The sequence below is a fragment of the Carassius carassius genome, chromosome 26, assembly GCF_963082965.1.
Source record: "Carassius carassius chromosome 26, fCarCar2.1, whole genome shotgun sequence".
Lineage (NCBI taxonomy): Eukaryota > Metazoa > Chordata > Actinopteri > Cypriniformes > Cyprinidae > Carassius > Carassius carassius.
In genome coordinates this window covers 30,280,515-30,292,450 of record NC_081780.1, presented here as the reverse complement: position 1 = coordinate 30,292,450, position 11,936 = coordinate 30,280,515, and the positions used below count along the sequence as shown (strand labels likewise).

At 40.1% G+C, this 11,936-nt stretch overlaps 1 long non-coding RNA gene across 1 annotated transcript; it reads left to right on the top strand.

Moving 5' to 3' along the window:
* The first annotated feature begins 10,185 nt into the window (after positions 1-10,185).
* LOC132106193 (uncharacterized) lies at positions 10,186-11,936 on the top strand. Its single transcript, XR_009424064.1, has 3 exons — positions 10,186-10,296; positions 11,598-11,710; positions 11,793-11,936. It is a non-coding gene; the product is annotated as an uncharacterized LOC132106193 (long non-coding RNA).

Here is an 11,936-nt window from a genome sequence, read left to right as displayed (position 1 = left end):
TAAATTGTGATACTTGTGTACTAAATAAATTCAATACACACAGACTGGAGTAGTTCAAGTTTTGGTTCTTTTATAATTGTGATGATTTTGGCTCACATTTAACAAAAACCTCTCAACAAATTAGAATACTTCATGAGGCCAATAAAATAAAACAATTTTAGTGAATTGTTGGCCTTCTGGAAAGTATGTTATTTACTATACACATACTCAATACTTGGTAGGGGCTCCTTTTGCTTTAATTACTGCCTCAATTCGAGGTGCTCAGTTTGTGGCACTGCTGAGGTGGCATGGAAGCCCAAGTTTCTTTGACAGTGGACTTCAGCCCATCTGATTTTTTTGGTCTCTTGTTTCTCATTTTCCTCTTGACAATACCCCATAAATTCTCTATAGGGTTCAGATCTGATGAGTTTGCTGTCCAGTCAAACACACCAACACCATGTTCATTTAACCAACTTTTGGTGCTTTTGGCAGTGTGGGAAGGTGCCAAATCCTGCTGGAAAATTAAATCAGCATCTTCAAAAAGCTGGTCAGCAGAAAGATGCATGAAGTGCTCCAAATATTTTTGGTAAACCGGTACAGTGACTTTGGTTTTCAAAAAACACAATGGACCAGCACAAGCAGATGACATTGCACCCCAAATCATCACAGGCTGTGGAAACTTAACACTGGACTTCAAGCAACTTGAACTATGAGCTTCTCCACCCTTCCTCCAGACTCTTGGACCTTGGTTTCCAAATGAAATACAAAACTTGCTCTCATCTGAAAAAAGGACTTTGGGCAACAGTCCAGTTCTTCTTCTCCTTATCCCAGGAAAGATACCTCTGACGTTGTCTGTGGTTCAGCAAATTCCTTGACTCTTCTGTGTGTGGTGGCTCTTGATGCCTTGACCTCAGCCTCAGTCCATTCCTTGTGAAGTTTTTTCAAATTCTTGAACCGATTTTGCTTGACAATCCTCATAAGGCTGCGGTTCTCTCATTGGTTGTGCATCTTTTTCGTCCACACTTTTTTCCTTCCACTCAACTTACCATATTCACCATATTCTAATTTGTTGTCTAACATGAAGTGAATTGGTGGGTTTTTGTTAAATGTGAACCAAAATCATCACAATTAAAAGAACCAAAGACTTAAACTACTTCATTCTGTGCGCATTCAATTTAATATACAAATTTCACAATTTGAGTTGAATTACTGAAATAAATGAACTTTTCCACGACATTCTAATTTAAAATGCACCTGTAATAAAGCAATCCCATTTAATAAATTGGAAATAGACACATCCTGCTTTTAATTCATTGAACTTGATTGGAGGAGAATCATCCCACTAAGCTATTATAGCTATCCTATTCAATAAATTGAAAATGGACACATCCCTCTTGATTTATTAAATGATCCAATTTCTAGTCTACTAAAACCTATCAAATTTTTAGTCTGTTTGAACCAGTGTTAACTTCGTTAAGGAAAACGCTGACGAAAAATATTCGTTAACAATCATTTTTTCTGTGAATAAGATGAGACGTTGACGAGCTAAAAATAATATCTTATGACAAAAATATGACAATTTATGCAGTGTCTTCGTTAATTAGACGAGACTGGACTATAATATGATATTTCAGGACTACCGGACATTCAAAATGCATCCTAAAGGCTTTAGGATGTCTTTCAAAATGTGCGTCCCTGTCATTGGATTGTGATTGGATAAGGGTTTGCATATCTAGTCAGTATAGCAGCCGCAGTGGATGCATAGACTAATAAATGCGAACTAGCGATCTGAAACAATGGCCTCAGCACCCGAAGGAGTAGGGTTAAGATAACCAGAAGTCCTGTGTTTACCAGGCGTCACAATTTGTTGTCAGTTAACTTAAAGTTAGTGAAGGGAGGGATGGGTGGAATCGTGCTGATAGAAGTGTTCTCTCTCTCGCGCACACGCATGCTCCACTTCCTCAGTTCTCAGCGCTCAAATACACACACAACAGTCCAAATGTTTATCGTGTAGAGTATCTCACGTAAATACAGTCGGTTATGGATTAAATGAATGTTCACAGGTGGGTGAAAACTGAACGTGTGTCAGTATTTCATGCATGCCTTCCATCTGAAAAGGACAGCATTCCAAATTAAATACCTATTTGTCATTAATTTTAACCAACAAAAGATGTTAAATGTATACATGTTAAGTAAAACCTACAGTATCTGAAAAATGAGTTTAATTTGTATCTCTATTGTATTTGTCTAATTGTGCTTCTTTATATATATATATATATAATTTTATATTTATAATTTTTATAATTTTATTTTTATAAGTTGCTCCTTTTTCACTTCTGTTAAAGGGATAGTTCACCCAAAAATAATTAATTTATTCAAGATTTTCCAAATTCAGTCCTTGATTCAAATCTCTCATAAGCTTAATTGATTTGGTCTAAAGAGAGAAGAATTGATTATTTTAATTTGAAAACTACATATAAAATAGCTACCAAAATAAAACTTGGTAACTACAGTTTGGCTAAAACTATTGACTAAAAGTTGTCAAAAATGCAATGACTCTTCGTAGAATAAAACTAGACTAAAACTATGAAAGACTCAAATGAATCAAATGTGACTAAGACTATTAAGCATTTTCATCTCAATACTAAGACTAAATCAAAAATGCCTGTCAAAATTAACACTGGTTTGAATCTGCAAAGAATATAGATGATCTACTGACACACTCTGTCATTTATGTTTGATTCTCGATCCCTTCACACCATGGGTTTCGAAGACTGCCCAATCTGCACACGTACATATTCCAGGCTGAGCCAGCACTTGAGGTTGACCCACAAGGTGATGAACCTTCAAGAAAGGAAGCTGCTGCTTGCCATCTCCTCTGGGAGGGTGGATGTCCGCAAGGGCACCTGTCCCTTGCCCAACTGTGGCAAGTTAATCTCCCGTATGGACCGCCACCTGATGGGTCACACCGAGCTAACGGCATCAGCCCGGCAAGAGACCATACAGGCTCTGAAGTGGAGTAAGATCATGCATGACCTTTCGGAGCTGAGGGCGACCAACCCGACCGTGCCCATGGCCTCGACCCTTGACCAGGAGGACTCTTACAATGACACCTTAACTCTGGAGGAGGAGGAGTGGGACTGTGACAACCCCCGCTGCCAAAAGCTCAGTATTGAGGTGGCAGACCTCAACAGGCAGGTGGACACACTGAGCAAGGCCCTCAAAGACATTACCCGCCGCTACTGCCTGTTGAGAAGGAGATTGCGGCCCACCCCCTCTATCCAGGTCACTGGAAGAATGTTGTTGCACTTCTATCTCCTGAAAAGGCAGCGGAGGAGGAGTAAGAGGAGCCTCGTGCTTGGCCCTCGGGGGAACCACCTGGCCAGGGCCCCTGAGAACAGCCCCCTGCAACAGCGCCATCTCAGCAACAGGAGGAGCACCCCTTCCTCAACCGTGTGCCAGCTTTGAGTGAGTACCATGCTCTGTCACTTCTCCCTCTCACTCTGTGGCCATTGTTTTGATCCCATTGTTCTTGTGTTTTCTTTTCGCAGACATCCAAGGAGTACTAGGGCAACAAGGAGAGTACCGACTGATGGTTTACTACTACCCATGTGGTCCAGTTCTTGGGCTCGGCTTCCTGTTGGAATCCCATGGAGAACTTACACTGGACTCTCCTAAACAAGCCAGTCAGTTATCCTTTTTGTTTCAAACCAAGAATATTTTAAAAACAATTTTCAATAAACTATGTATATATTATATTGGTTCATATTTATACAAGTTAACAAATGTTAATTAGCGACTAGAGCAGTCAAGTGATTTCTCTTTTTCGTTTAAAACTTTAAAACTTTAAAACTTGATGCACATGGTGGAAGCCTATCACATAACAATAATAAAAATAATTTTCAGAATTAACTTCGTTTGCAAATCTATTATACACAGTCAGCAAAATCACTGAGCAAAGGTACATCCAAAACATGTCTTTTCGATGGCGTATTTGTTTCACATTGCAAAGATGCAACCTGAGGAGCCAGAATGAATTTTTTTTTTTTTTTGTCTTTGACATCTGCACATCTGATATGGATGGGACCTCTGTACAAGGTTAAAAACTGGTTCAAATTTCGGTCATTGTGGATATATTTTCAATACCTCATTTAGACATAATTTTTACGTTTTATTGACAAAAGAAACACTTTCAGGATACATTTAATTAAAACTCCGATATTTTAACTAATTTCAATTTGTAAGTGCAAAGCAACTCACAGACATTTTGTTTATCTGAAAATCATGAAAATAAAGCAACTTTATTCAAAATGCAGAGGTTAATTATTAACAAATAATAAACATTTGTTGTTTTTGGGTTAGTGTGGCAGGTGGAACTGGAACTGACTTCTGTCCAGGTTGTCACAACAGCTGTCATGTTTCCCTGTCTTCAAGAACTGCCCTATAACAATTCAAATATAAAACATTATTATAAGTGTGTATATATAACTTTACAATATTAGTTTCAGCCTTGGTGGTGAACGTATGTTAAGAAATTTCACCACAAGGAAATTTAGTAGTCATACCTGCAATCTGAGTAAAAAAAATGCCCCTCAGAAAATCCTTGCTCGCGAGGTAGTACTTTTTTCTGAACTTTTGGGAGCAGGACTTGGGCTCTAAACATAGGTTGAGTTCACGCAGCATTGGCTACATTTACATGCAGATAATCAGTTTGTAATGTGATTGATCGCTCAATCGGACTGAAAAGCCTTCATGTTAACACCTTAATTGATCCCATTGAGCTCAATTGGAATGAAATTTCGATCGGATTGAAGGGGGTGGTTTATTCCTCTTCTAATATGATTGAGAGTGCATGTAAACACCTGATCTGATTGAACCATGAAACTGAAAGGACTGCATGTGCAATGATACAGAAAAAACGTAATGTCGGATGCGCGTAAAGTGTTGTATAAAGTTGTGTCCTGTCATTATAAAACTCTCCTTTCACTCAGCAACTGTGAAGTGGAGTAGGACAACCTTGTTTTGGATACTCCGAAAACAAGGGTTACCACACATAACTGAGGCGTTCCATTTCATTTGGTCACTCTTAAATTTAGGGATGCTCGATCATGATTTTTCATGGCCGATTCCGATAACGATTTTTTTACAAGCAAACTGGCCAATTCCGATACCGATTTCCGATTTTTTTTTAATCTTTAATCAACAAACAAGAAAGAAGGAAAGTGTGCATAAACAAGATGTTTATTTGGTATTTAATAGACCAAACTGGCTTTTGGCTATTGAAAACAATAACTGTAACCCTCTGAAATTAACGGCAGTAACTGCACAGTAAGTAGCCTACATTCAATACAAACATAGATGGTACAGACATCAGCATTTAGCTTTTGTTTTTGAATTGGGTTGGGTTGAAACTACATAGAACTGGCCTTAAATGAAAAGATTAACTGTAACCATGTGAAATTAAAGGCAATAACTGCATAGTTCTACAGTCCAAACACCACAATCAACACACATTCAATAAGATGTTTCTTAATCAGCATTCAGTATTTTAGTTTTTAAATTTGATTTTAAATTTAAAACACAGTCTTTTTTACTTGAGCCAATGAAAAATAAATAACTATTGTCTCAAATTAAAAAATATAGATGTGAATCATTACCCTACATTTTTTTAATTGAATGAATGAAACACTTTTTCAGTGTGCTACAGCAGGTGATTTTAAAATCAAATTCAGTCAATATAATTTTAAGGTAAAATAAAAATAATCATCCTATACAGAACTGACGTTTACTTCTGGCTTTTCAAACATGTATGCAAGTTCTACTTTACAAAAAAAAAAATCCATTTTGTTAGTTTAGTCCATTTCGTTTCTCATCCAACACGTGGGAAGTTGAGCTGAACATCACTTCACTGTCTCCGCTTGTGTAGGGATGGGTACAGTAAGCTCGTGCAGGAATTGGGCTTTTATTTGTGTGCCAGTACAACAACAGCTGTTCGCTTCCTGCTATCTGTGCCTCAGACGTGTAGCGCTGCTCGTCCAGCGCTGAACGGCTGCCCGTGTCCTGCGCACAGATTTCGAAATACTTCCACACAAATGACATAGCGAATGATTAGAATGTAGTCTGTGCACGCGGGCGCACTTCCGGAAAAATCGGCCGGAAAAAGACCAAAAACCTACTTAAATTGGGATCCCTACAAAAGCGCCATGGGTGCTGCCCCTTCCAGTGCCCTGTGCCAGCTGCCTGTGCACCTATTTGGTGTAGGCCAGGGCTCGGAACAAGTAGTTCCACTCACCATTGTCAAAGCACTACCTCACTGAGTGAAACTGGATAAAACTGGGAAAACATACTTCTTCCACTTGGAACAGGAACATTGCGTTCGATCCTTCCTGAAGGAGTTTTCGGAAGCAAATACACATATAGCATTCATTTAGGAGTATATGGAGAAATTGGAGGAGATTGTAACCCTCTTGGAAAGGCATAAGTCTGTTGGGGAAACACGTGCTCCCAGGCTATACAGTGAACTATACACACGCTCTCACGGATTCATCAGGAAGACCTGGCAGCGGACATTACGCTGCACCCGGCTGCCGAAGGTGATGGAGGATCTCAACAGGATCTACAGTACGGACCCCCTGAAGCAGTTTTAGCAAGACAACATTAACCGGGGCATCTCAGTGCCACTACCCGTTTGAGGTAAGAACACAGGATCATACTGGCTCCACATAAAGGCTATAGAATCTAGTGAACATGTTGGGGGTCGCCTAGCCTGCAGCTCTACAAGTATCTGTCAGCGAAGCACCACAAGCCAGCGCCCAGGAGGATGTAACACTTCTAATTGAGTGAGCTCACAACCTGAATGGGCAGGGCACACCCTGTGCCTGATAAAACAGGGCAATGGCATCCACAATCCAGTGGGCCATCCTCTGCTTAGATACAGCATTCGCCTTCAGCGGGCCTCCATAACAGACAAAAAGTTGGTCTGAGGTCCTGAAGCTTTGTGTCCGGTCTACATAGTATCTCAATGCTCAGATGGGACTGAGCAAAGCCAGAGCTGGGTCTGCCTCCTCTGGGGGCTGGGCTTGCAGGTTCAACACTTGGTCTTAGAAGGGTGTAGTGGGAACCTTGGGCATGTAGCTAGGCCGTGACCTCATTATTACCTGGGAGTCAACCATCCCAAACTCTAGGCATGAATCGTTGACCTAAAATAAGTGAAGGTCCCCTACCCCTTAACTTTGAGGGTGGAGGGAGACAGCCTTTGATGCAGAAAGGAAAGCCCGACCACAATCGGGCATCTCCAGGGATCTTCTCAGCGAGAACTCCACTTGATGAACAGGTTCCACTTCAAGGCATAAGCGTGTCTCGTAGACTGTGTTCTCACCGAAGTGATGGTGTTTGCTACCTTGTTCACCTAAAACCTACGCGTCCCATCCTTGGACCAGACATGGACGCGGGTGCCAAATGGTGCCCCATCACTGAGTCAGAGAAATCAGCCATGGAGAGGGTGTCGTGAGGAGCACTAGTTCGGGTAACCAAGTGAGAGTGGGCCAATACGGCACCACTAGCAAAACTTGCTCCTCGTTCTCCCGGACTTTGCACAGCATCTGTGTGAGAAGGCTCACTGGGGGATACGCATATTTGCATAGGCCATGCAGAAAGCTGTGTGCCCAGTACGTCCATGCTGAGTGTTCCCTTGATCAGGGAGTAGATCAACTGGCGGTGAGGTTTCTGGAGAATCAAACAGGTCTACCTGAGCGGCTCTGAAAATGTCGACATGGAGTCGCAATTCCCCCAGGAGAATTGCTCAAGACCGCTCTTTGGCTGTATGGTTGAGCAGGGCTGGAATGTGAACCGTGTGAAGTGACCTCAGAACCTTCCGACTCCAAAGGAGAAGGTGGTGGGTAAGTTGCAAAATGTGACGTGAGTGCAGACCGCCTTGTTGGTTGATGTATGCAACAGTCACTGTGTTGTCCATGTGGACCAGCATGCGCTTGCCTCGTAAGTGCCCTTTGAGACAGTTCAAGGTAAGGCACACTTCAACTCACTAACAACTCTAGGCAACTGATGTCCCAACGCAGCTGCAGACTGCGACTGAATGCCCATTGCACATGGACCCCCAGCCATCAGTAAACCACAGCATGCCTGGAGATCTACTCTATAAGATATGTTCTGTTCACCATCATCAAATCTGTCTGTAATTACATTAAGTAACAGATTAAATTGATACAAACTAAATTCAGAAGAACTGTGGTCGTATCTCCAAGGTGCTTGAAGAAACCTTCCTGAAAACCTACCTGTAAAACAATGTGCAAGTGTACCTGGACAAAAGGTCACACCAAATATTGATTTGATTTAGTTAATAGAAGTTAATTGATAAATAAAATCCATTTATGATGATATTTACATCCTTACTTTACAGATTTACAAAAGTCCCTAAAACTTCTCACAGTACTTTAGCTTTGGAGGCTGGTTTCAAAATGTCTTGAAGACATTGCTACAGTTGTTCTGGATTTAGTTTGTTTAAGTTTCATCTGTTTCTTCATGTAATCACAGACAGATTAGATGATGGTGAGATCAGATCTCCATGTGGCTGTCAGACTGCTTGTGCATTTAAAAATCTCACTAGATTATTTTTTTAATTTGGAAATGTAAACTGATATTTCCTACCGGCACACTACAGCAAAAGATATAAACAACTGGCTTAAAACCCTTTTATTGGGGTGCAAATATTAATGTGCCTTAGACTTTTGCACAGTGCTGTATTTTACAATCAACATTGTTGCTACTTTATAAAGAATGAGCATACAGTAATTCACAGAACTGATTAAAGACCGTGACGGACAGCACTCCTTTTAACTAAATATCAGAGAGATTGACAGAGGTACAGTAGAAACATTATGTGTGGTTTTGTATTAAATAATGACCCAGATTGTGAAATACTTTTATTAGCCTAAAAAAAGGAAAGCACAACTTGGGAACTTTCGCGTCTAGTTCGCGCGAATGACGCGAATTGAGCGTCTGGCACGATAGGCGCGTTACGCGCGAATTGTGCTTTTGTGCATTTATGTGTTTGACGCGAATTCGCGTCTGCCGCCCGAGTTGAAAAATTTTAACTTTGGCGTCAATTCGCGCCACGCTAACCAATCAGGAGCCTGCTCAGGAGTCACTCATTCAACATGGAGGAAATACTGATGTTGTCAGTGAGCAGTCAACCGGAGCTTTATGACACAAGTATCACACACAAGTTCATATTTCAGGAATAAAAAGGACCTAGTTTGGAAGAGTGTGTTGCAAATACACATTTAACTTTTGAGTCACGTACACGTTTATCGACCCGCGGCCTTTTTTTTACAACTATTTTCCACCTAATATAGCCTACAGCTACTTTTCGCTAACAAGATAATGCGTTTATTCAGAGAACGTGTGCAGGAAAAAGTGGAAAAGACCCGAGTATTCGATCAACATCAGCCATCTTGCAAACAGACAACCGCTAGCACTTGCCCCTCCCACAAGAAGCGGATTTCGCCTCAGACGCGCGTCAATTTAGCTTCAAACTTTTGCTTTCTACGCGCGTCTATTTCGCTCTAGACGCGCGAATGCATTCAAAATGTTCAAGCGGTAGACGCGAATTTGACGCTCTATTCGCGTTTGGTGTGAACAGCATTAATGCTATGGATTTATTTTAAATATTTTTAATGTTCCTTAATTTTATCCATAGAGTTTTTTTTGTGGCTTTTTTCTTCTTTTTGTTTTTTGAAGTTTCGGTTCAGGCCCCATTTAGGCACCGGTAGCATTTGAAAAGTATCGCTATGACACCGGTATCATTAAAAAAAACTATCAATACCCAACCCTAATTACCACAGAATGGGACTCTCAATCAGAGTATACACCAAAAGGACACAATGCCATCTAGTCACCCAGTGAAAACATTTTCCACATGGCTACAAGAAATATAATTGGGTTAGAAATATTTTATATGGCCATAGTTTATTTTGTTGAGTATTTTTGTTTATTTATTATTGCTATCCACATTTAATACGATACATTTGAATGATAACAGCTTAACAATAATTATATAAAAAACTGATCTAAATCTTACTAGCCCATGTGTAAAATGTAAAGACACAGTGAAGAATACAGACTGCAATAAAGATTTATTAAAAATGTGCTACACAAATGCAAGCAGTATTGGCAGTTGTGTTAGTGATGTTACAATCAGTTATGTGCGAAGAATTGTAAGTATGTGCAGTACAATGCCACAGAGCAAACTTGAGAAAGGTTTCAAGTTTTATGTTTCTTCTTATCTCTGCAATTCTGAAGGTAAATTCAGCTAGCCTGAACCACCTGAACTGAACTGCTAATAGCTATTATTTTTTGTAGTCCGTCCAGCAGCAGGTTAATCACATTAGTATAGATGTTTGACATTTAATGTTTGTAATTTTGTCTGAAAGTGTCAGGTAAAAGCAGGGCCACATATGAGATCTCAGTGGAAGCTCACTGCTACCGCTCTATGAGGAAAGCAGAGACTCCACACCAGCTGAGAGTAGGAGGAATAGGAGTGACATTCAAAGTTCTATTGGACATGTTCAGTCCAGTTCAGTTTTTCTTTTCTTACGTTACCACTGTTCAGCTTGGATAACCACAGCTGTTATCTTAGCTAGTATGGATTATTATTGTACAAAATAAGAATAAAAAAATTTAATGAAGTTCCTGTCCACGACAGATGACTAGCACTGCATTATCACTGCAAATTATAGATGAAACTGGTAATGGAGATACACTGCAAATTATAGATGAAACTGGTAATGGAGATACACTGCAGCAAACTTGGTTTCATAATCGCACATTCAGACTTTTTGTCAATAGCTCTCCAGCTGTCGATGCAAAAGAGTTAATATCATTGACAATGAGCTACAAAAAAAATTTAATAAAACGACTACTAGAGAAAACAAGAGTTGGAGCTGATAGTCATACTTGTTTATAATAATAATTTACTCATATGAACCATTTTGAATACACCATAAAAAAGTTATTGAGGGCAAAAATCTGAATATATGAATACGAAACTAACTTTACCAAAGTTGCAGATACAGGGTAGCAGAGTGTGCAGGCTTTCTAGTTAGTCTATAACACACATGGAGTTTATTTTAAAATCTGAAGAATAATGATATGAAATGTAGTTTTAAGTGATGGATGCAGAATGTTGGCTATTTCCCGTACTCGGCTACCCTTCAAACGGCTCATGTTCTACCTTGAAACTGTTGTTGTCTTTACCTGTTCCAAGCATAGACACATGGTTTCAACTTTGTTGATAAGTAGCTGATATACTTGATGACTACTTTTTTATTTATTAATTTTTTACACTTTTTGTTTTGTATTTCAGATGAATACGTGATTCAGAGCCAGTTGTGCTGGTTAACAGCTCCTGCTCCTGTGTGGCTGGGAGTGGGATGTGCAACCATTTGGTTGCTTTGCTTTACCAGACAACCCATTACTATGAATCTGGAATGTCTGTCGTCCCTCCTGTCCTATCATGCACCCAAACAGAACAGAAGTGGCATAAACCACAAACAATGGTTTGTATCAATTAAATATCTGACATAATGTTTGTTTTGCTATAGTCTTTTGCTATAGTTTTGATGACATCTAATAAATAAGGAGTGAAGCCGGGAACGGTGGATGCCATGGTGGTAGTGAAGCCCAAACCAGGTGCTACTTCAGCAAGTGGAATCAGGTATGCAGTCAGTATAAACATGCATGCTATGCTATACTCTGTAGTAAAAATGTTTATTGATTCCCTGATTATGTTATTCCAGATCTTCACTATACAAGGCCTAGAGTGGTGAGCTGCCAGACCCATCAACACTCGACCCTAAAGCTGTCTATGCTGACTTCAAACCAGGATCTCTTCCCCTTATCTGCACAATGAATCTCTCACCTGACAAGCCACTCGTGGAGTC